Source organism: Peromyscus eremicus, chromosome 6 (genome assembly GCF_949786415.1).
Source record: "Peromyscus eremicus chromosome 6, PerEre_H2_v1, whole genome shotgun sequence".
Classification (NCBI taxonomy): Eukaryota; Metazoa; Chordata; class Mammalia; order Rodentia; family Cricetidae; genus Peromyscus; species Peromyscus eremicus.
The window spans coordinates 96,769,366-96,796,935 of NC_081421.1; positions in this window are offsets into that span (position 1 = coordinate 96,769,366).

Genomic DNA, 27,570 nt, shown 5'->3' on the forward strand with positions numbered 1-27,570 from the left:
GAGGAGCCCCCAACTGGATCAGGCCCTCTGGATGAGTGAGATAGTTGATTAGCTTGAACTATTTGGGAGGCCCCCAGGCAGTGGGACCTGGACCTGTCCTTAGTGCATGAGCTGGCTGTTTGGAACCTGTGGCCTATGCAGGAACACTTTGCTCAGCCTGGGTAAAGGGAGGAGGGATTGGACCTGCCTCGAATGAATCTATCAGGCTGAATTGAATCCCCAGGGGAGTCCTTGCCCTGGAGGAGATGGGAATGGGGGTTGGGCTGAGGGGAGGGCGGGGGAGGGCGGGAGGAGGGAGGACAGGGGAATCTGTGGCTGATATGTAAAATTAAATTAAATTATAAAATAGAAGAAAAAAGAAAAAAAGGAAAACACTTAAGTGAGTGGCTTACATTTTCCGAGGTTTAGTCCATTTTCATAATGGTGTGATATGGGGGCATGGAGGCAGACATGGTGCTGGAGAAAGAGCTGAGAGTCCTACATCTTGGCCTGCAGCCAAAGGGAAGAAAACTGTCTCACTGGGTGTAGCTTGAGCATAGGAGACCTCAAAGCCCATCTGACAGTGACACACTTCCTCCAAAAAGGCCACACCTATTCCAACAAAGCCACACCTTCTAATAGTATCATTCCCAATGAGCTTATGGGGGCCACTTGCATTCAAATATATATATATATATATATATATATATATATATATATATATATATATATATATATATTAGTTGGAGTTAACCTCACAGAGGAATGTTCCTTAAAGAAGTCAAAGATTTTTGTGGTTGTTTAAGTAAGAATGCCCCATATAGGTTCATAGATTTTAATGCTTAGTCACCAGGGAATGTCACTAATTGAAATGATTATTAGGATTGAGAGGTATGGCCTTGTTGGTGTAGATGTGGCCTTGTTGGGGGAATTATGTCACTAGGGGTGGGTGGGATTTGGATTTTCAAAAGCCTGTACCAGGCCAAAGTTCACACTTTCTGCCTACTGACCAGGATATAGGTCTCAGCTACTTCTCCAGCATCTGCCTGCATGCTGCCACATTCCTTGCCATGATGATAATGGACTAAAACTCTGAAACTGTAAGCAAGCCCCCAACTACATGCTTACTTTCACAAGAGTTGACTTGGTAATGGTGTGTCTTCACAGCAACAGAACAGTGACGAAGAGAGGTGTCAAATGAAGAGCCCAGTGCCAGGTGTAGAGTTTTGGGTTATGGGTGTCCTGGATACCTCCAAAAAATGCAAACTGTTACTGCTCTTGGTTGTCCACCAAAACTTGCAGATAAAATGTAGCTAGAGTTTTCCTGCCTGGCCCACAGTCAGGACAAATCTCTCTCACCCGCCAGTCCCACAGCTGCTCAGACCCAACCAAGTAAACACAGAGACTTATATTGCTTACAAACTGTATGGCCATGGCAGGCTTCTTGCTAACTGTTCTTATAGCTTAAATTAATCCATTTCTATTAATCTATACCTTGTCACGTGGCTCATGGCTTCCTGGCATCTTCACATGCTGCTTGTCATGGCAGGGGCTGGCAGTGTCTCCCTCTGCCTTCCTGTTCTCTCAATTCTCCTCTCTGTTAGTCCCGCCTATACTTCCTGCCTGGCCACAGGCCAATCAGTGTTTTATTTATTGACCAATCAGAGCACATACAGACCATCCCACAGCACTTCCCCTTTTCTTTTCTTTTTTTTTTTTAAAGGAAGGTTTTAACTTTTACACATCTCCAATAAAATATTAAGCTAAACACATCACATACTTTGGCCACAGGACAAGTTGGTACTTGATTACATCTTCCTTCACATTGGCTAGATTTTAGAGTACTTGAAACACTTTGTAAGCTGCTGAGGGGAAAGTTATCAACCATTTGACCTGTGAACCATGTGAATTACAGTAATCACTATCAATATATGCTCATGACTGTATTAGTGTCACAAATGCTATAGAGGTAAAAATCAATTTTATTTACTTTTTCATATATTTTATTAATATTTATTTATTTATTATACCTTATACACTACAGTTTCTGCTCCCTCCTCTCCTTTCACTCCCTCCACTCTTGCCCTCCATCCACTCCTCCTCTGTTCCTATTCAGAAAAGAGCAGGCCTCCCATGGATATCAACAAAATATAGCCAATCAAGATTCAGTAAGACTAAGAACCTCCCCTTGTACTAAGGCTGGGCAAGGCAACCCAGTATGAGGACTAGGGTTCCAAAAGCCATCAAAAGAGTCAGGGATAGTCCCTGCTTCCACTGTTAAGAGACCCACAAGAAGACCTAGCTACACTACTGTCCCATATATGCAGAGGGCCTAGGTCAGTCCCATGCAGGCTCTCTGGTTGTTGGTTCAGTCTCTGTGAGCTCCTATGAGCCCAAGTTAGTTGAACATTCAATTTTGTTGAATTTTAGGCTTCCTCCACATGAAAAAATATTGTGTATCATACTATAAATCTGGTCAAGAACCACTAGTTGCGGGGTGGTCACAGGCCCAAGGAATGAAACTACTGCTGTTATTTTGCTAAAGGGACAGTATCAAACGGCCTTCTGCATTTTTACCTCTGTGTCCACAGATTAATAAGGCTCTCAGTTCTTGTCAGAGATTGATAGTGTGGAAGACAGTTAAGGCAGAAAGTCACAACTTATCAAAAAGCAGAGAGTAAGTAAAATGGAGTGCTCACCCACAAACAGTACATCTGTACCACCCAATCTCCCAAGTTGACGATCTCAGAAGAGAAATCATAAAGACTGTAAGAGCTTGCGGTCAGAGAGAACCAGAGCAAAACAATGTCTTCTGGACATGACAGGACTACAACCCTCATGAACTCACAATAACTGTGGCTGCCTGCATGAGATAAATCCAGTAAACAGTCTAGCATATAGAGAGAAAGGACTTGGGTGTTCCCATCCCTAAATGAGTTGGTGGCTTCTGGGGAAGGCAGAATCAGTGTTCTTTAAGGATGCAGATCCTGGTATGTTGATCACATTCCAATAGATGACACCACACCAAAAAGTGTCTGGACAGCACAAATTAGACTCTGTGGACTATTTTAAAAGGGGAGAGGAAGGGGTGGTCTAGGAGAAGTGAATATGACCAAAATACATTATATTAAATTTTCAAAGAATTAATAAAAATGTCACGTTAAAATACAACCTTCCTTATATTGAATGTACTGAGAGATAAACTGCAGTTTACCAGCAGCCTTCTGCAATTCAGTATCTTGTCTTCTCTCATTCACTTGGACATGCAGCCGAGAAGTGAGAAAAAATGAAAAAAAAAAAGCATCAGAGTTATAGAGTCAGGAAAAGTTAGTTACATTTTTGATAGCCAGTCAGTAGTTACTTCCTTAAAACTAAGTGGGAATTCTTAGTTTCATACCGATAGGAAGAGAAATATATAAAACTCACAAAACACTGAGCAGTCCTTAAAAACTTAAATTTGCTTAGCTAGTGAAACAAGAAAGTCATTGATAATTTCCTGAAATCAGTGTTTGGTTGAGCAAGGAAGATTTGGGTCTATGGCACATGGGGGTTGCTGTGGGTGAGGACAACAGCCTGGGGGGCTTGCTGGAGGGACAGCATTTGGTGATGTGCTAACTGCATCATTCAAAAAAATCATCTGCACATATTTACTTTGATAATATGTTAGTCTCTAGAACTTTGTGCCAGGTGGTGGTGGCGCAAGCCTTTAATCCCAGCACTTGGGAGGCAGAGGCAGGCAGACTTCTGTGTTTTCAAGGCCAGTCTGGTGTACAGAGTGAGATCCAGGACAGACACCAAAACTACACAGAGATACCCTGTCTCAAAATCCACCCCCCAAAAAAGAGAACTTTGTATAAAAATAATAAACTAAGTTGAAATTGGATTGCTTATTTGAATGTGAAAGTTATCTAAAATCTTCTAAGACACTTTCTGAGTGATAGCAGATGTGCAACAGAGCCTTGAGAGCTCTGTCTGTCAAAGTCCACCTGCATTTCTCTTTATTTTCTTTTTTCCTTCCTTCCTTCCTTCCTTCCTTTTTTCTTTCTGTATTTATTTTGCTATTGGTTTTGTTTTTGTTAATGTTGGTATGGGGTCTCACTACACAGCTCTGACTACTCTATGCAGATAAGATTGGTTTCAAAATCAAAGAGATCTGCTGCCTGTTCCTCTCGGGTATTCTCGGGTATTGGCATTAAAGGAGTGCACCACCACACCCAGCTCAAAGCACACATCATTTCTACATTTTCAATATCCTAGACACTTGGAGTACCATGAGCACCAAGGACTCAGTGATTCCAATGGCACAGACAATGTTTAAGCTACATGGTAGAAGATTATGAAAATTTGTCTTGCTGAGTATTATGAATTCACAAATGTGCATGTGGACTACTGATAATGTTTTCCATGTTTAAAATTTCTGTGATTGTATGAAATGAATTAATATTTCCAAGGTTTTTTTTCATGAGATGATTTAAGTCACATTGAATCGGAATCTGTGGCTGTAAAAAGACATCTAATTAGTTAAGAGTGTGACTATATACATATAAGTTCTTGAGATTAGGTCTCACGCTATAGCCCAGGCTATTCCAGAACTCATTAGGATGCCTAGACTTGCTTGACTTCATGGCAGGCATCCTGCCTTTGTTCCTGAGTATTGGGATAACAGCCATGAGCCACCTCGCCCAGCTTAACTATGCAATACTATACACTATATCCTTGAGCTTATTGTCACAAAATATTTAGTCTTACCTTATTGGATTCCAATACTGCTGTTTGAAAGTGCATGTGGTTATTAGTCCTAAATTTACATTTTCATTTTTCACTAGAAGCATAAAAACAATAAAAAATCCTTTCAATACAATGAATAATCTTCATTTAGTCTATGTCAGAAATATTATTTGTCATGTGTGAGTAATTGTGTTGATTAGAATCAGTAAAGAAAATATTCTGTAAGGAGATAGGTAGATGACTGTGTCTGTAGAGTACTTGAAATACAAGCATGAGAAGTACACATTTAAAAAGTCAAACACTGATGTGCCTGCCTATAATCAACACTGAAGGAATATGGACAGGAGGATACCTGGGAGTGATTAGCCAGGTTGCCTAGACCATTTGTGAGCTCCAGGTTCAGTTAGATAACCTGTCTCAAAAACTAAGATAAAGCATGATGGGAGAATACAATTGACATTCTGTTATTCCATCAACACGCACACACATCCATGTGCACAGAATCAAATGCACACCTGGCCACACACACACACGTACACCACATACACACACACACACACACACACACACACACACACACACACACAAACATGTACACACAAATGCAGTATTGACAGATTAAAACAAAATACTAGGAAAGAGAAGAGTTCTGTAGGATATACCTGTGAAGTCTTAGTTAACAAAAATTTAAAAGCTAAATGTACTTAGAAAAGGACAAATTACCCTTGATATATTGCCTAAAAACAAACAAACAAACAAAAAAAACATTAGGGGCTAGAGAGCTGAGAAAGCGCTTAGGAGCACTTGCTCCTGCAGAGGACATGGGTTCCTTTCTCAGCACCAACACAGCGACTCAAAGCAATCAGTAACTCCAACCTCACAGAATCCAATTGCCATCTTCTAAGCTCCACTGGCTGCAGGTATATACATGGTGCATACATGCATGTAGGCAAATCACTCATACACATAAAAATAATAATTCTCTTTAAAAAGAAAAATAAATTTCTCTGTTCCAATTCTTAGACCATGCATGTCTTTCTCGTTTATGTGCTATAGCACAGTGATATTTAGTGGGGTTCTAAATACATCAATAACAAATATCAAACTTTGAGACTTTATAGAACCTCTTTCTCTTTTCCTCCTAAGACTAAATTGTGAAATGCTCATAAACAGCTTCAAAGATTATGCTTTTTTCTTAATTAGGTTTAAAACTGTCAAGAGACTGCAATTAGTTGTGAACTGAAAGCAGACATACCTTTTATTACAAGGTCAGTAAAGGATCTGGAATGTTAGCTAAAATTTCAAGTCAGTGAAAATAAATTGAAAAGATCATTTATGTATGAATTTATAATGGCCCCACACTTTGAACAGGAGGCAAAGTGCTCTACTGGAAGATGTGAAAGGGAAGGCAGTGTTCCTTCCAGGAAACCAGTCACTGTGCTTGACTGGCGAGCTCAGCTTAGCAAATCCTCATTTTACTTATCTATATAATAAAATTCTTGCAACTTCCAGTATATAAGAAATGAGTGGAATGTAAGAATATAATTATAATAATTAGTGTAATCACTATATGGCATTACATTATTGTACATAATAATCACATAGTGAATTTCAGCTACATGTAATAGTACTATTGATAATCAAGTCATGACAAAAACTTAACCTGCAACACTAAAATTTACTTAGGATTAATTTTAGCAGTGATTTTATTTATATTTTTTATAAATGGTCTTCTTTCTTATTTTATTTATATTTTTATAAATGGTCTTTCTTATTTGTATTTCTTAGTCACTGGATCTCACATTTCAATTAAAAATATAACAATTAAAGTATGATCTTCATTAAAATACATTTGTATTTTATAGCCAACAATATACAGTGAGTGTTTCATCAAATCAGAATTTCAAATATGGAATTTGAATTAAACATAGCATTTCAGTTTCTCTGGTATTTGAAGGTGGTAAGTTATCATAAATCCTCAAAAGGGGGACCAGCACCAACGACCATAAATTTATTTGGTGTGAGTCTTCTCCCAGCCATCATAAATTCAGCATCTTCAAGTTTTGAGCAGAAGACACAGACCATTTATCACATGCCTTGAGAAGAATTATCTTACATCTCTTAAAATGAAACATCAGAAAATCCTCAGGACTCAGACAATGTCTCCCTGCAGACTAATACAAGAACAAGGCAGAAAAGCATTGTCAGTAGACTAGAAAGTTGTTTTCCATTCCTTTAAGCCGATGGGGGAGTATATTTATTATGTATTTTCTTAAGTGATGGAATTATAACTTTTATATTCCTTGAAAGATAACATGGGACACAAATATTTGATCTTTTAAGTTCCTAAATATACTCCATTAACGAACTTATGGGAGCGTATAATGCCTACTTTGCATTTTTTTATGTCATAATATTGCAGTCTCCATTCCAAAGGACACTTAACCATCCTTCACATGAATTTCTTTTAAGGCAATCAAGAACGTGTTATAATAAATTTGTCTTATGGAAAACAGCAGGAGACTTCCGGATGTGATGTCAGACTTGCCTCCGTGTGACACAAGTAAGGGCAGGAGCCAAACCAAAGATAAAGAGACTCTCCCACAAGGGAGGACAGAGCTTTGTGAATTCCCAATAACACTGAGAGGATATTTGTGAAGGCTGAAGAAAAAAAAATGGACAATATACCAAAAGAAGTAATTAATTTGCAAATCTACAGAAATACATGGACATTCAAACACAAAAGGCATTTGGAACCTTAAATAGCCTTAAATAGGAATAATAAGAGAAAAGCATCTCTATAACATATATACTCATAATGTCAAAAACACAATACAAAGGAACAATATTGAAAGTTGCTGGAAGATGTTCAGCAGGCTTCTGGGTGATAAAAAACATCAATGGTATTATCTAGCAACAAACCTTATAAAATATGATGCACATCTGCCAGTCAAGATTAAAGCTCATTTAATCGTTAAGATAAGCAGACAAGTGAAGAAAATGTTATATACACATTTTATTTGAATTTAAAGAGTGAAATGATGACATATGCAGAAAAGTGGATAGAATTTTTGATAATTATGTTAAGTGAAACCAGCTAGAATTACAAAATCACATATCAAAAATGGAATGTAATTTAAATTCATATATAAAATACAATATATATATATAAGAATATGTGTAGGTATATTTATTTACACATGAAAGTATATGCATAAGTGTGTGGTATATGAAAATACAGAAGCGACTATGAATTGGGGGAAAGCTCTAATGAGAGGAAGGAAGAAAGGACAAGAATAGGTGATGTAATTTATATGACTGAAGGAAGGATAGCATGTATAAAAAGGTAAATAGGGATGAAGAGATGGCTCAATGCTTAAAAGCATTTAATGCTCTTACAGAGGATGCAAGTTTGTGTGGTGATATTTTGTTTGTGATCTATCAAGTAAAGCTTGCCTGAAGATCAGAGTGTGGGGCTAAGCCATTAGTTAGCTACAGAGATCAGATATTTGTGGCACACATCTTTAATCCCAGCAATCAAGAGGCAGAGGCAGAGGGATCTCTGAGTTCAAGACCACCCTAGGCTAATCAAGACTGATCCAGTTTAAAAGAGAAACAGAGCCAGGCAGTGGTGGCATACACCTTTGATCCCAGCCATTGGGATCTCACGTCTTTAATCCCAGCACTAGGGAGGTGGAGACAGGAAGTGATACCTCTGGGCAGAGAAAGGAATATAAGGCAGGAGGAAACAGGAGCTTTCCCCCTTTCAGACTGAGAATTTGGTAGAAATAAGATGTCTTTCTAGTGGATAGCTGCTCTGCTTTTCTGATCTTTCAGCTTTCACCCCCTAATAACTCCATGTTTTTATTATTAAGACCAATTAGGATTCACGCTACAGGTTTGTTTGCCAGCATCCATGTCAGAGGATCACAACCACCTGTTACTCTAGTTCAGGGAGATCTGACATCTTTGGCTTCCTCCAGCATCTGAACACATATGTGTGTAACCAACCAAGCCACCCCCCACATACACATAAATACATAGCTAAAAATAATAAAAATAAATCTTTAAAAATAATTTTAAAAGAAAATATATTTCTCTATCAATCAATCTATCTATCTATCTATCTATCTATCTATCTATCTATCTATCCATCTATCTGGTATAGAAGGAGATACTTAGGGGAGAGGACTGAGTAAACAAGAAAATAAGAGAAGGATTAAGAGTGCTGATAAGAACAAAGTGTATGGTTTTAAGTTGGATTTTATTACAGATTTTGATGGCTCCTTCAGTTGTGTGTGTTCTGAGTACTCTAACTATACTGTAAAATACCTGGAGTGTTTCCTAGAGGCACAATATTTTATGAATCATGTTTTTGTATAATTAGACAACATATAATTTTTACAAAACAAAGTATAATACATTATATATGTATATGTATGAAAAATTACAACAAAATTCATTAATTTGTAAATTAGCTTCACAAAATTAATTTTTTTTTTAAATTTTTATTTTGCAATACAATTAAGTTCTACATATCAGCAACAGATTCCCTTGTTCTCCCCCCTCCCGCCCCCCTCACCTTCCCCCCAGCCCGCCCCCCCATTCCAATCTCCTCTAGGGCAAAGCCTTCCCCACAGACTGAGATCAACCTGGTGGACTCAGTCCAGGTAGGTCCAGTCCCCTCCTCCCAGGCCGAGCCAAGGGACCCTGCATAGGCCCCAGGTTTCAAACAGCCGACTCATGCAATGAGTACAGGACCCGGTGCCACTGCCTGGATGCCTCCCAAACAGATCAGGCCAATCAACTGTCTCACCCACTCAGAGGGCCTGATCCAGTTGGTGACCCCTCAGCCATTGGTTCATATGGAATGAGATCTACATGAACAGCCTGGACATGAGTGGGGGTAGTGAAGGGCGAGGGTCGAGGGAAAGAGCTTGGGTGAGTGGGAGATCCCAGCTGGATCAACAACAGAGAGGGAGAACAAGGAATAGGAGACCATGGTAAATGAAGACCACATGAGAATAGGAAGAAACAAAGTGCTAGAGAGGCCCACAGAAATCCACAAAGATACCCCCACAACAGACTGCTGGCAATGGTCGAGAGACAGTCCGAACTGACCTACTCTGGTGATGGGATGGCCAAACACCCTAATTGTCGTGCTAGAAACCTCATCCAACTACTGAGGGATCTGGATGCAGAGATCCATGACTAGGCCCCAGGTGGATCTCTGGGAGTCCAATTAGCGAGAATGAGGAGAGAGAATTGTTATATATGAGAGAGAATTGTTGAGACCAAGGTCGGATAAAGCATAGAGACAAATAGCCAAACAAATGGAAACACATGAAATATGAACCAATGGCTGAGGGGTCACAAAATTAATTTTAAAGAGTGCTCCAAAAAAAAAAAGCCAGCAGGAAATGAAAAAAATCTACTTGTTCTATTTTTATGAAATATAATCTTTTACAAATAATATATTACATACTCTTTAATTAAAAAATAATGTGGTCATACTGTTATCTTCAGAAAGAATGAGAAGAAATGACCTGGTAAACCTGAAAAACATTTTCCTACAAGCCTTTTAAATTTATATTTTTCACTAAGGTAAATAATTTTAAAATGACTGAGAACCTTATTTAAGGTGACAATTCATGATGAGAACACTAAGTTTTCATTGCATACCCTAGGCTGCCTCTTTGTTCTTGTCTTTCTTAACTATGACAGAAGGAAAACTATTTAAATTCCTAGGACTTTTTTGACTCCTAACTGAAAGTGAATTAATATGCTTGTGTGAATTCTGTAAGCATTTAATTATATCCCATATGAAAAATCATGTTGTGAATGCCTGTGAATGAATGGTAGATGTAACCTACGACTCTACAGTGGTACTTCAGATCATAAATAGCTTAGATGCATTTTGAAAAAAAATGGAAATAAAACAGAATGAGTTACTACTGGATTTCCATGCTCTCCTGAAAGACCGACTACCAAAATATTAGCTTATGTCCATCGTACTTGTTATTAAAAAATGAAAGTGATCATTTCTGTTTTGATACACACATTCTACAATGTAGACCTAACTGCTTTAGAACTAATCAGTAATACTTACATTGCCAATGATCTGTATACCTGGGACTTGTATAACTGCAACTGAAACACAAGGATTTGATGTTTTTGATATGAGAATTTTAGTTTTCTATCCAAACACTTCCAATCACAAATAAAATAAAAAAGAAGTCATATTTATTTATCGATGTTATTTTTATACTATTCTGTGAAAATATTAATGTACAAATGATTTAGAAACATACAACAAAAAGTATGTTAGCTGGGGTTCTCAGTAAGAAAAGAAAGCTAACTCTCAAATGATCTAAAATCATCTCAATCAGAATCTGTATTGTACCCTGCATTGCAGATCAAACACTTTGAAGACTGTAACTGTAGTAAATAGACAAATGTATTTGAAGATCATTGAAATGAAAGAACGATAATAAAAGATAGCAAACTCATTAAACATTAAAAACTGCCTAAAGGTAAAAGTAGATATATACATATTTAGAGTACAACATATGTGTTTATTCATATAGTTATTAAAATAACCAATTTATATTTTTCCCTTCAACTTTTTTTATTTATTAATCTGTAGATTCTTACTTAATTACTTTAACTTAATCTCTCTTTTCCTTCATGAGAGAAAGAATGGGCAGGAAGGAGAAATAGTAGTTTTAGATGTATTTTATTAGTTCTCTGATAGTCTCAACAACTCTTCCAATATCCAGCTCCTATTTCCTGCCCTACCAGATGTATATATTGTTATTTTTTAAATATTTCAACATTAATTGTATTGACCAATATCCTTACATATGTGGTCTCCCACTGGAGTATGGTTGATTTACACAGGGCTACAGTCTTAAAAAAAAAAAAAACCAACAAACAAAAAAACATCCTCCCTCTCTGGTCAGCTAACTATTGCCAATAGTACCACATTTTTGAGTGGAATAATGTACTCAAACTCCTTTTCCTACTGGAATTTTCTCTTCCTTGATCACATAGAGTTTTTATACATGCTTTCATGACCACTATAAGTTCATATACACAGCTGTGCTGCTGTGGTCAGAAGATAATATTTCCTAGTAATCATACACCACTTCTGAATCACATACTGTTTCCCTTCCCTCTTCCACAATGATCCCTAAGACTTGGAAGAATATGTCTGATAAATATGATCCCTGCAGGGCAGAGAACTCTGCAGTCCCTTATGCTCTGAACATTGGTCCGTTGTGGGTCACTGAGTAAATCACCATCTACAGCAAATAAAAGGTTCCTAGACGAGGGTTGAAATTGATCTATGTATGGGTAGAAGGATAATTCATTAGGAGTCATTTTAATATTGTCCATTTAACAGAGTAATATTAGGACCTCCCCTAGAGCCTATGACTTGCTTATAAACACTCATTCTTGGTGTGATAACAGTGCCAGATATGGGTTTCATCTTGTGAAGAGAAATTAGCTTTGAATCTACAGTTACGTATGTGTTATTTTGAATATGTGTAGAGGTCAGGGAATCACTAATGGCCATGGAGAGAGACTTTCAGAGGAGGGACAATAGAATGCACTGACATAATTGCCTAAGAGGGAATAATGGGACAAGAAGGGTTAAATTTGTGTGGAGGCATGAGAATAGGATGGAGGAGGGAGTATCAGGGGATAAATAATACTGAAGACTTTTCAAAAGAGACATGGTAACCTACTTCTGTAGAAGCTTCCGTCTACACATATTTTCTAATATAATTAAAATAGTTACCGTATAAATGGGTAACATGCCCTTATTGGACACCACAAGAAAAGAAGTAAAAAGCTCTGTGGTAGGAATTGGTTACTTCTCTTGGAGTTATTGACAAGTAAGGTCCCATAGACTCTTAAGCATTACAGACTATTTCCCTTGCTTTTAATTACCTACCAGAACTTGACAGTAAGAGCCTACTGCTGGAGACTCCACTTACGTGAGTTATAGACCATGACAAAATCAAGATAGTATGGATCTGGGAGCTCCATGCCTACTGGCTAGCTTTCATAGTGCTGGAAAGTGCTAACAGGTTTATCATTGTGTATTTCTAAATTATCTGTACATCATATCTTCACAGAATAATATTAACATGACATTAATAAGCAAATATATCTTCATTCTCATCTCATTTGAGTTTGGAAGTGATTTGGGCAGAGAATAAAAATTTTCCTATCAAAATTATCAGACCCTTGTGTTTCAGTTGCAGTATTACAAATACAATGGAAACAATTTAATATTGTGTTAGTCTATCTTTCAGGAGAAACTCATTCTACTTTATTTTTATTTATTTATTTTTGCAAAAAGCACCAAAGCTATTTATCATCTAAAGCATTGTGCATATAAATCAAATTTTTGAGCTTGGGAGATAGTTCAATGAGTAAAAGTGTCTACTGTGCTACCACTGGGACCTGATTGTCAACCTTAGTCCCAGGTAAAGCTTGAGGCACTCCCAGAGCTTCTACAACAAGAAAGGAGACAGAGACAGGAGAATGCCAGGCAGCATAGAGCCAGACAGTCTGGTGTATGTTGCACAAAAACTATAAAAATGATCCTGTTTCAAACAGGAAGGTGAGTCCAACACTTGAGGTCAGCCTCTAGTGTCCATATGCATGAAATGGCACACACATGTACATTCGCACATAAGTGCTCACACACAGAGGAATGCATATATAAACATATGTACACACACATACACACACACACACACACACACACACACACACACACACACATACACACACAAAGATGGACAGAGAAAGGGAGAGAGACATGGTGGAGGGGATATTTTAAATATTTTATTTCCAAGTTTCTCTGGATTTACAAATGGTATGGTACTATATCTTTTTGTATTCATACTCTGTACTTGTTCTGGAAACTTCACATTAAAACTTACTCCAGAAAAGACTTCTGTGTCTGGAACATTACGAAAAATAGGTAGGCTAATTAGACAAGGACCCTTAGACAATTATAACCACATTTGGTCAAACATCATAGATAGAATAACTGTCAAACTTCACACCTTCTTGCAAAACTCAGCAAAGGTGTTTATTGCTTGCTGCATAAGGGAGTTAGATGACAGAACTGAGCCCTGGAACTTTATTTTTATTAGGCAAGATAGACACTTCCCTGCCAATATCAGTAATTCCCACAAGGATGATGTTACATGATACTTCTCCCTTCGAGGTGAAGCTGGTGCCAATGGAAACCTGGTGGAGATTTTAAACTGTAACCTTCACTCCATCATTTTGAGATTCTATTCTTCTTTGCTGAAATGGAAGCATGAACTGAGTAGGAAATATACAAACCTGATTACAATTAAAATTATTTGTTTCAATGAAGTAAGTTGGCATATTCATATATAATGTTTTCAAGAGTATCTATATGATAGCTAAGTCTGACATCAAAGATCACTTTAGTGTGCAGATGGAGGTTTTCTGTTCTGCTTTGTTTTTATTTATTTATTTATTTTATTTATTTACATATCCATGGCTGGTCAGGAACTTGCTATGTACAATAAGAACTTGCTATGTACAATAAGCCAGATCTTGACCTCACAGCTACCTACTTGCCTCTGCTTCCTTAGTAATGTGTATTGGGATAAAAACTGTCACGACAGACACTTGGCTTGCAGATTTAATTTACTGTGAAGTTTCTCCTATCATTTTATTAAAATTAAGCATATCATAAATTTTAAATATGATTTGAAATACTACATTAATCTCTAACATTGCATATAATAATCTTCACACCCAGATACTAAGGCTAGCATCTTATTTTAGAGCATAGATAAAGGATGTATTTAAAGTCAGAAAAAATACATATTTTACTACATAACATCTAAGGTTGTTACTGTAAAACACAATTTACACTTCTAAAATACAAAAATGAAATAATTACATCTTCATACATTTTATGGGAATTACCTGCATTCTGAAACTGCATTTTTGTGTATGTTGATACTATAATGGAAATATAAAATGACAACTATGCATTTGGTGTTTTTCATATATTTAATCATTTTATTATTAACACATTATATTATAAGCTTCATAATTTTTCTGTTTAATTAAACTAATTTGATCTCTAAAACCAAATTGTACTTACATTATTTTATTACTTTGAAGACACAGAGTGGTCTCTAGCAAACTGTCTAGTTAAAGTTAATGTTCTGAATACACAAATTATCATAATCTTATATTTTAACATATTTTGAAATTTTAAGGGTACTATTTCTTTTTTTAAATTTTATTTTTCTTTATTAAGAAATTTTCTACTCACTTCTCATGCTATCCACAGACCCCCCTGCTCCCTCCTCCCACCCCTCAGCCCTCTTTCCCAAGCCACCCCTCATCCCCACATTCCTTAATCGAGGTCTCCCATGGGGAGTCAGCAGAGCCCAGCTCACTGAGCCTAGGCAGGTCCAAGCCCCTTCCCACTGCACCAAGGCTGTGCAAAGTGTCACACCACAGGCACTGGATTCCCAGAGGCCTGCCCATGCACCAGGGACAGATCCCAATCCCCCTGCCTGGGTGCTTCCCAAGCAGTTCGAGCCAAACAACTGCCTTCTGTGTCCAAAGGGCCTAGTCCAGTCCCATGGGGGCTCCACAGCCACCAGTCTGCAGTTCATGGGCTTCCACTAGTGTGGTCCGTCATCTCTGCACATCCTCCCATCATAATCTCGACGTCCCTCACCTGCAGTATCTCTCCTCTCTCTCATCATTTGGATTCCCGGAACTCAGCCTGGTGCCTGGCTGTGGATCTCTGTTATATGCCTCCATGTGTCACTGGGCAAAGGCTCTACGATGACAGCTAGATTATCTGCTAGGCTGGTCACCAGAGTAGACCGGTCCAGGCACCCTCTGGACCACTGCCAGCAGACCAAGGTGGGGTCAACTTTGTGGATTCCTGAGAGCCTCCCCAGCACCCTGCCTCTTCCTATTCCCATGATGTCCTCATCTATCATGGTATCTTCCTCCCTGCCATCCCACTCTGTCCTTGTTCCAGCTCGACCCTCCCATTTCCCTATGTTCTCATCCCCCACTCCTCACCCTCTGCCATCCCCCACCCCCCGTGTTCATATCAGCATTATTCATAATAGCAAGAACCTGGAACCAACCTAGATGCCCCTCAACTGAAGAATGGATAAAGAAAATGTGGCACATATACACAATGGAGTACTACTCAGCAGTAAAAAAACGATGATACCATGAAATTTGCAGGCAAATGGATGGATCTAGAAAATGTCATCTTGAGTGAGGTAACCCAGACTCAGAAGGACAAACTTAGTATGTACTTACTCATAAGTGGATACTAAATGGGAGGGAATGGATGGCCAGATTGCACAACTCCAGAGAGGCTAGCTAGCAGGAAATGACCCTAGGAGGGATACATGGATGACCCCGTGAAGGAGAAGTGGATGAGATCTACATGAGTGGAAAGGGTACTATTTCTTGCCTATTAAGATTGTGTTAAGGAGGAATGAGAGAAGTGTACTCATCCTGAATCTGGAAAGGGATGTCTTTTCTAGGTGTCCTTTTCAGCGGGGCCTTACAGTCAGCACATTGCAAGGTAAGAAGCATGGAGCTACCTGCACAGCCACCCTATATTAATTTTTGATTGCAGACTTCTCTATCATATACATACTCTCAAAAACTTTAAATAAGAAGGCACCAACTTACTTCATTCAAACAAATCATTTATTGTCATCGGATTTGTATATTTGGCAAGGGAAACCCTTCCTCAAACTTCAAAGATCAGAATTTGGATTGCAAAATAGGGTATAGCTTTAGATAAATAATTAGCATTTTAAAGTTTATATTCTTACCTATGTACTATCTTATTTAATGAATTCATCACTCAACTTTATGAAAACGTACACATAAATATCCACTAACTAAAATGTAAGACATTTTCAAAATCATACAGATAAGTAATTTCCAAAATTTCAGTAATAGTGAGCTTCTATAAAATAGAATGCTTCTCTTGGCTATTACTGCAGTAGGGTTGCAAACTGCTCATTCTCGTTGACATTCTCATTGAAGTCCATATCACAGAAGCAAAAGCATGTTATCCCTCATGCAATTCAGCCTCTTCAACTCCTACCCTTGGTTAGTCCAGAGCTATGATGAAGAAAGGACACAAAACAATCACCTCATTCTCATCAACTGCATGGATGCATTTATCCCATAAAAAGAACTTAGTTTAGTGTTTTGGTCTTAAATTTATCTGAACTATGCACAGATGTATCTCTGTAAATTTATTCTTAGAAAATACAAATCTGGGATTGCAAAGATGTGCAATCAATAGGTATGCATGAAAAGTAAAGCAATAGAGTTTTTAAATAAATTATAGCTTGAATAAAACACTCAAAATATGGATTGATGAGGAAAGTGGGTGCTGCTGAAAGACAATGACTCAATTAAATGAAATTTTAAGTAATTTAATAAAAGATGAGCTTCAGAGAGCCAAATGAATATAAGATGTAAAAAGCAAACATATACAGAGACTTAGAAGTTCTAATAAACCAGTGATTCTTCATCATTTTAGAAAAAGACTAGAGAGAGAAGAGTAGTATTTCATAGATAAAGAATAAAATTATCCACAATGTATGAAAGTTATAAATTTACCAGCCTTTAAATTCAATGAATGCCAAAAAGAAGGAGTAAAAGAAATACATAAATTGATTAGTAAAAATGCTAAACAAGATGCGGTTTTATACTTTTTTTTTTAGCCTCATTGAGGAAGAATTAATAAAGGCAGCTAGCTATCTAAAGGCTATACTTTTTTTTTCTAATGAAGGTATTATTTCTTTTTTACTTAAAATATTTAATTATACTTTTATAACTTTTAAAATTATTTTATTTTATGTGTATGGGTGATTTGCCTGCATGTATGTCTGTGAACCAAAAGTGTGCTTGGTGCCTGTAGAGGCCAGAAGAGAGCATCATATTCCCTGGGTCTGAAGTTACAGATAGTTTTGAGCTGTCATGTGGCTGCCGAGAATTGTACTTTGGTCCACTGGTCTTAACCAACAAGCCATCTCTCCAGCCCAATTATTTTCATGGCTTTTATTGAATTTGTTCTTTGACAGTTTCGTACATGTATAAGCTACATTCTGATTACTATAAACCTGACCCTTCTGTTCTCTTCTCATCCATAGTACATGTATCCCCTCTTCCCTCCAAGTCTCATTGCCACATTGTTTATTTTTTAAGACCCACTGACTTTGCCGGCTGTGGTGGCGCATGCCTTTAATCCCAGCACTCGGGAGGCAGAGCCAGGCGGATCTCTGTGAGTTTGAGGACAGCCTGGTCTACAGAGCAAGATCTAAGACAGGCACCAAAACTACACAGAGAAACCCTGTCTCAAAAAAAAAAAAAAAAAAAAAAAAAAAAAAAAAAAAAAAAAAAAAAAAAAAGAAGAAAAAGAAAAGGAAAAAAAAAAGACCCACTGACTTTAATAATCATCTGCAACCACAAGTTTGGAAGTATCCATTGATCCTGGTGGCCTCCTTCGAATCCATCAATATCCCATAGTTCAACAAGGAAGAATAGGCCCTTCCCCATTTATGATGAACTCTTGATTGACTAAGTATTGCATAGACCCATTATAGGCAGCCTCGTCTACCAGGAGGTTATGACAACCTTGGCTGTACCATGCACAGGAGACAACATTAAACAGCCCTTCTCACTTTTGATTCTTACATCCTCCTTCCTCATCCACAATGCCCCCTGAGTTTTAGAAGAGACATTAGAAATGTCTGGTTTAAAGCTGAGCACTAGTCAGTTGAGCACTCTGCATTTACAGTCATTCATTGCAAAGAGAATCTTCTTTGATTAAAGACTGAAATAGCATTGGTTGTGGCACATTGAGAATTTAGTTAAATAACATTAGTAATATATTCAATCCTAGGGTATAAGAACACACAGGCAGGGCGTTTTAACTGGGTTTATAGTACCAGGGGTAAACCTCCTCTTGTGGAATAAAACTCAAATTCAATAAAAAAAAAAATGTGGTTCCTTATCCCCACAATAGCCATGCCACTATTTTACCAAGGAGGTCCATCTTGCCTTGCAGATTGTCAACTGTCATTGACAGATATTCAAGTTTTTGTTTTGATGCTGTGCTAAGACACTCTGACCAAAAGCAATTTAGTAAAATAAAGGATTTCTTTGGTTTATATTACTAGATTACAGTTTATAATTAAAGGAAGTCAGAGCAGAATACCAATGAGAAACCTGAAGCATAAACCATGATCAAAATTTGCTTGTTTTCATCCCCACCAGCTTATACTTGTCTATTAGACATTATAGGAATGTCTGTTAGACATTACTTCCAAGGAATGGCACAGGCCACAGAAGGCTGGGTCCTCTCACATAAATTATCAATCAGATAATCCTTCATTGAAATGCCCACATACCAACACATGAATGAGATAAAAATTCCTTTTCAGATTGTGCTAGACTGTGGCCAGTTGGTAGTGAATAAAATGAGGATGTGATTTCTCCAAGGCATGGTTCAGGAGAAGGTTTCTATTGTAGATATGAGGAAGAGTATAGCCAGAAGCAAATTAGAGTCCAAGACAGGGGGAGAATATAGTAGACAAACATGACCAGCAGACTGAACCAGGCCATGAGGGGAGAGTGAGAGAAGGAGAGAGCAAGAAAGGAAGAGACGAGACGAGAGGGAGACACAAGAAGACCAAGAGAGAGGGACAAGAGGGAGGAGTCAAAGAGTGCATGGCCTAAGTGGCAGGGTTATATAGGAATCAGAAACTAGGGGAAGGGAAGCAAAGTCCAAGGGCTAGAGAGGTTTAGGGTAGGGAGAAGGGTGAGAAGAGCCAAGAAGAGTCGCAGGTACTGAGTCAGCCTGGAGGCAAGCTTGTGCTTTGATGTGCTAATAGGCACCACAGTTAGCCATTTCCCCTGAGTTTCTTTGGGACCTAGCAGACAATGTTATGTAGGATAGTAGATTCACAATTGTAAGGACATAGCTACACTTTCCCCTAAAAGAACATATAGCACCTTACAACATTATTAAAACTAGCCAGCTCCATTCTAATATTACTTTTTTATATATTGCAAACAAGGTGACTGGAATCTTCTGCAATAAAGTCTTAACATGTAGTTCTGGTGGGCAACTAAGAAGAATAGTAAGATCCAGAATTGATTTGGCAGCTTCTGAAGCCTACTTTAGCAACAAATAATCTATCCCATACTAGCACTGAGGTTTTCTCTTTAGCAATCCTTCACTTTATCCAAACATGAAGAATATCTCTCTATTAACTCAATTTTTGTTTAATCAATATATTTTATCTTTATTTTATAAATCTTATATTTGTTATGAATGTTACCAATCATTCTTGGTTGGATTTCAGGCTTACTCCACAGAGTAAATTTATACATACCTCATACTCTAAGCTCTGTTAAAAACAAGCCATGGCTTACAAAGTAGTAACTGCCCATATGGTTTTTTTTTTTCATACACTCTTCATTTTAGTTAACATTCCTCTCCTGTCACACATCTCCCTCACTTATCTACCCTATCCCTTCGCAAACACTCCATGTCTCAAATTTACTTGATTGTTTCCTATCACTAATGTTCGGCCAGTTCTCTCCTGCCTCAAAGTACAACAGCAACAACAATACAGATAGTTAAGTTCTCCCACTTTTATGGATTCCTTAGCATTCTATATTGAATTCCATTGTCAGAGCCTTATGTGTGTTCCTTATTTCATTCAACTCTTTCTGTTTGCGTGCATCACTCCGGCATTTAATCATTTCCTCTTTCAAGTCCTTGAATGTATTTATGATTGTTCTTTTGAATTCATTGTCTTGAGTGTCATTCAAGATGATCTCATTGAGGACCATTGCTATGGGAGTATTAACTTTTGGAGAAGACATGTTGGCTTGGTTTTGTTTTTCATGTTTGTTTGTTGTTTTTTTTTTATGATGCACCTGGACACATAGTTAGGTAACTGGTCATGTCTTCTGGTATGGATGTCTGGTTCCCCATTGTTAAGTGGGCATCTAGATTCCTATTTTGTGCTAACCTGTTCTTATTTTGTGCTTGACAGGTTCTGAAAAATCTCGGTGAGATTTGAAGCTCACTCTTGAGGGCCATCATTGCTCATTGTTTAAGGGAGTAGCAGAGGGGATTCTAACTCAACCTAAGAAGAAGTGTGGTTTCTGGCCTTACCAGTAGGCACTTAGAATGAGCAGTCCCTCGCTAAGATTCTTCCAGGTTAGAGTCTCAGAGAGAAACAGAGGTGAGAACTAGCTATGGGGCACACAGGCATTCCCGGATTCACAGAAAGCAGTGTTAGGCTCCCAGAGAGAGAGGGAGAAGAGAGGGGAATCATTTAGCTGTGTGAAGAAATGAATAAGTTACTTTGATTTATTTTTAATACTTAAAATACACATAATTTATGTATACGTGTGTGTGTGTGTGCGTGTGTGTGTGTGTGTGTGTGTGTGTATTTCTTCTGCATGCATGGCATATCTGTGTACCACATTAGAAGTAGGAGTTGGATACTTCTCAACTGGAGTTACAGATAGGCACTGTGTGGGTGCTGGAAACTGAAACCTGTTCCTTTGTAAGAGAAGAAGTTCTCTTAGCTGAGCCAGGTCTATATACTCTAAATTAGTTTTAATTGGGATATATAAACATGTCATTTAAATAGAAAGAATATCATGTTATGCATTACACATATATGCACTGTATAATATTCAATTCAAATTAAATATATTTTTATCAAATACTATTATTTCATGGCAAAAAAATCTGTTAGCTGTTTTAGAAAATGAGAACATTTTAATGTTGCATAGCTATGGATAAAGCAGATAATTTGCAGGCCAGATGAGATTAATTTATGGTGTTTCAACATATGACACAAATTTCAGTGGCTTGTTATATTGTTAATTGGTTATCACCTACTGTAGAGAAATTCTTTGTGATTAACTGTGCTTACCAGTTATAAATTTGCTTTGTTAAAAACTCTCCTTTCAAAACTAAAAAATTAAGTAGTATTTGAATCATGTAGTAGTTCTTAAAGCAAGTTGTTATGCATCGTATTTTGCATGCTTTATTGACCAAGACAAGCCACATGGCCAAGACTATTGCTAAAGGAAAGAGAAAACATGTTTGATCTACATGAATAGAGAATATCAGTCCACATAAATAATTTTTATGAAAAAGATTGTGCTAGGAAATAGACACAGTTCGTTTTCATAACTATTTCTGGGGTAGATAAGAAAATTCTATGTCCAACTAATGCAAAGTAAATTTTAAACTGTAATAGAATGAATACTTTTCAACTAATATATGACTTAACAGAGCAGGTTGAGAATGAATTGGAATTTGTGCATTTCCCATCATAATACACCTTAAAATTTGTGACATTCATTTCCATTCATTGACCCTCATGATATGTAGTTTTGTGTTTATTTCCCACTCTTTAATCCAGTATTTGACTATGCTCAGATATCTGATTATTTATACTGGAGCTGTGTCCTTGGACAAATTTTCTTAGAAGCATTTTCTCAAAAAGCTCTGATAATATCCACACAAACATCAAAACTTTAAAAAGAATGAACTTGAAGAGATCAAAATCCATACTTCACTTAATCTATGTAAATCCATACAAATTATACAGGACAGGAGGAGACACAATAGCTGAATCATTGACAAGCTTCAGAGAAACAGAAGAAGGCAATTGGCTGTTCCTCGTCATTTTGAAGACAGCTAACAGTGTGTTTAAAGTAAAATATCAAAATTCTGTAGTACATGATCTGTTTGTACATGGTTTTTTGAAGGAACTGTTAATGGGTAATAGTTGACCTACCAGACATGTTAACTGAAAATAAATAATTTATTTCCAAAGCATGATTTCATTAACTAAAAATTCATTAATTAAAAGTATTAATTAAGGTCCCCATGACTTTTGTCTTTACCTATTAAGTGGAGCAAACTCACAATCACTAGGTAATAATTATATAAAATTATACGATGCATCACTGTGGATCCCTTATCCCTTCAGTTTTATGTGGTGGAGTACAGCTACCCTTCAGAGTACATGCACTTCAAAGAGAGCACAATACCTCATTGTTTGTGTACAGTTGAAAGCCTGGGTGCCAAATGGAACAGTGCCCTCAGTAGCTCACCAACAGTCATGTGGTACGGCAAAACAAACAAACAAAACAAAACAAAAAAACAAAAGTTTGGGGTCATTGTTATTTTTCCTGCTTCAATTAAACAAATTAAATTATTTTTCTTAAAACAAAGATTACTTCGGTTGATAATTCATATGTCAGAAAACTTATTAAAAAGATGACCAAGTTGTATAATAACAGAAAAAGTGTACATTTTCATTTTCCCTTGCAGTCTACCAAGGAGTGACACATGTATTCTTTTAGGTAAATTGACTGTTTTCATGTAAATAGTCATTCCTAGCAGAAAACACACGTGCATTCACAAAGGTGTACACCTCTACAAAGACAAATTATCTTACAGAAATGATTTTAATAGAAATCTGAACTTAAGAAAATTCATTTGGCTTATGAGGATTTCTTAGATTCAGTTGTCAGCAAATTTCAGAGATCTGCATAGTTGAAAGCAAAGATCACTATTTGTTATCTTTTCCATATTTACTTTGTAAAATAAGCAAACATTGCACATTCATTTAGAAATTGTAGCATCTTTTAAACTTGCCAAGAGTTCTGGCCTTGTTTTCTGAAGCCAGGAGAAAGCTTCATTTGTTTTTCTCTTTTCATTTCTCTCTATTATAGGACCAACATATACCTGTTATTAATCCATGACAGCAGAATTTTGGTACAAATATTTCCTTTTGTTCACATTTATTTTTCTTCAGTGTCTTCCATGAATAAATGAAAGGTATCTAGTAGCAGGGAGTGTGCCTTTCTATTCACTGTATTTAGCACGTGAAATAAATATGAAGTAGGAACAGTGGAGATTATGCTAATAATGCCTTGAATGTTCTTAGAATAGTCTAATAGAATGCATATCTGGATTACAACATAGTTAATTGAATCTCCATCATTACAGTGGTTGATTCCTTTGATGCATTGCCTCTGGGCATGATTAAAGATTTAGTAATATTGTTCTTACTGAGATTTGAAAACTGTCTAGTCATTTGTTCAGTAGTGTAAGGACTACTTAGGACCAGAATCTCAGAAAGGGATGCTTACATAGAAATTAGACTGACAAATTTAATTTTCAGTCATACTTGCAGCCCTCATTTGTTAAAAACAAAACAAAAAAACAAAAATAACCCATATGTAACAAAGAAATAATGCATGTATGTTTTTAAAAATCACTGTAATTGTAGGGTTGTAAAGAAATGCAGAATGGCTTAACAAGAGAAAAAGTTTTAAGCCTCAGAAGTCTTTCTTCTAGACATAAATTTTATACTTTCTTGAATAATATTTCAGAAAGTCCTAATATCCACCAGCATCTCTCTTTCTCTCTTAACTGATGACTTTTAAGTTTACTTTCAACTTTCTCCTTCCACATCAATTAATGCAGCACAGAAGAAATGAATACCGAGCCAACAATGAGCTAAATTAATATAGCTTATATGACATATTTCGATACATTTAAAAAATATTTTCACTAAAATTGACATCAGCATAATAACTAAATGACACTCAAAATAATGGTAAATTTTTAATAAATAAATACCATTATAATTAACATAGTAATCAATACACGGTAGTGGAAGCCTGTCATCTAAATACACTGGAGGCAAAGGAAAATGGCTCTCTATGAATATGAGGACATCTTGGTCCACATAGTGAGACATTGTCTCAAAAATAAAAGATGCTAAAGAAAAAAAGATTAGGCACTATTGTTTATATTGTTCTCATTTCTCAATATTATAAACAACTGGATTTCCCTGACCAGCTCCTGGATGCTAGTTATTTTTCTTACAAGTTATGTACTTTCCTTATATATTTATATTATATAAATACTTTTACATGTATTTATAGTAAGTATTTTTCTGTACAATGCATGGGGCTTAAGGAATTTTTCCAGGAAAGTGAGAATAATACCGAAAGTCAAATCAAATATCAGAGCCACACTTCTGCTTCTTAGCTGTAATGATGCTAGTCTTCTGAGTGCATCCGTGTTTCAATGTTCTCAAGACACAAAGGTCATGCACACATGCCACTAATCAGTCTTAACATCATGTATCAATAAAGTATCATTTTTTAATAATTTTCCCCCCATAACATCATCCAACATACTGTCACCTTCTCAGAGGAATACTTATACTAACTAACCATTAAGTGTTAATGTCCCAAATTGCATACAGTATTTACTTTAGTATTACACATATATTAGATATTATATAAAGCAGTGAGGATATTTCTCCTTAAACAAGAATGCATGCACAGGCTTTTATATTCAACCTCTAAGGATTTTAATTTGTAAGGATTTGCAATATCTGTGAATGACTAAGATTTGAGTGCAGGCAGAATAAAGAATGTAGAATGAAGTGATTGTATTCCCTTGTGCTTGGGGTTTAGCAGCAATCAAGATGCTAGGACTTGGTCATGAACTTTGTTAGTAATATGCAACTCATTCACTAGAGAAAGTTTCCTCCTGGAAAAGCTATTTCATTCAAAACGTTCTCAGATTAGGATGATCATTTCTGACTGCTAGCAGATATTTTCATGAATGTACTCAAATGTAAGAGGGTTTCATTTGAAATTATGAGGTATTACATGAATTCTTAGATTTAAGTCTATGAATTCTTGCATTTAAGTATGCCAATATAAAGATCTAACTGTACCTCACAGGAAAATAAGTGTCAAAGCAATGTTTTCATTTTTGAATCAGCATAATTGGTTTTAAAATATTTATTGTAAATAAAATTTATATGTAATATGGGTTTCTCACAGGGGATAGTTTACTACATTGTTTTCCCTCTTTCCCTCCCACACTTCACATGTACAGCTTCTTTCAAATTCATGGCCTGTATTTTCTTTAATTGTTGTTACCTAAAAATACAAATACAACCTCTTCTGTCTATACAGTGTTACTTGTACGTATTTGATTTCAGGGCTGACCATTGTGTATTGAATAGTCAATTAAAGGGTTCTTCTTTGGGGAAGACTACTTCTCCCTCTCTCATCATTCCTTTGTTGCCTATAATCCTTTTTCTATGATTGTGGTCCCATGAAATTTCACCCTTCCATGTTAGCATGTCTATTTATATTTTTTTCTGCTCAGATCTCCTTTGGGCAGCTATGCAGATGAGATTTCACAATGTCACTTCTCTGACATTTCTAGACTATGTGATTTCACAGAAAACTTCATGGTCCTCTGGTTCTTACAATCTTCCTGCTCCATCTGCCACAATGAACTCTGATCTGGAGACACAGGAGTTGCATTGGAGAGGTCTAGGTTGGAGCTAGGGACCAAACAGTTTCCTATTACTGATGGTAACCAATAGCTTTATAATAGAACAGAAGGCCCACTCAACAAGAGTGAAGTCATGCTTTGTAATGGAAACTTAGCCTATTTGGAGCTAGGCAGAGATAGTGAAGTCATGGCTTTGTAACAGAACCTACAGCCACTATTTTTCTAATAGAAAAATTCCTAACTACATTCTAAATATTTATCCTTACACACACACACACACACACACACACACACACACACACACACATATATATACCCTGATCCTCATGATCACTAGCCTTAAGAGATACTTCATCATTACAAGATCTTAGGCTCAGTGAAATGAATTGCTATTATAAAACATGCTAGTAACAGATAATGACTTATATGGTTGTGTATATGAAATTTATTACACTTCAAAAGAAGTGCTTTCTGAGCCTACATTCCATATTTATACTATTGTTAGATTAAGGTGGAATATTTACACATCATGATATGTGATATTCTAGACTTGAGATCACATTGAAAATAATTCTACATAAATTGGTGTTTTCTTTATAGCAAATGGAGATCTTCACTGATAGCCAAAACTGCACACAATGCAGAGATCAATGAACCAAGGGGACTCCCCCAAAATGCATCTGTATTATAGGTCCTACACCTATGGAACATTGTTGAAGATGGAGTAGACATCTTACAGGAGCCAGAATACCAAGAAATCTATTGAGAAACATTATTTTCTAGAAATAGCCACATAGACCATTTGGAACATTGGCAAGATCGATTTACATGATAACATAGAAGGGGGAATTTTGTGAGGTCCCACCCAGGATAAATAGACAACTAATTATTGCTGGGAAAGGTAGAATTAATACACCCAGGTATTTTCCCCATTATTGACTGTGAAATTGTTGTATAGTGGTTTCCTCAATATTGAAAAATTCTACCCTGCAGGGAAGCTCATTAAGACAGAAAGTAAATACTCAGAAAAGATTCAGAAAGTCTCTGAAATGAACTTATCACTAGGCTCCTGTCTCTCCAACAGTGTATAAACAGCAAAGGCTACTGAGAATCATTTTCAGACATACCAAGCAGCAAGAAAACCTCTCAGCTCATCCAAGCAGCCTGGAAGAAGCAGAGGCTAGCTATAGACTGAGGTTTTGCCCTGTCCCTGCCTGGTTGTGTCCAGGCAGCTGCTGGTTTTTTTTTTTTTTTTTTATAAAATAATCACTCAGAGGCTTAATATTAATTACAAACTGTTTGGTCTATGGCTTAAGCTTATTGCTAGCTAGCTATTACATCTTAAATTAACCCATTTCTATTAATCTATGTATCACCATGAGTCTCATGACTTTACCTGTGTTCTGTTACAT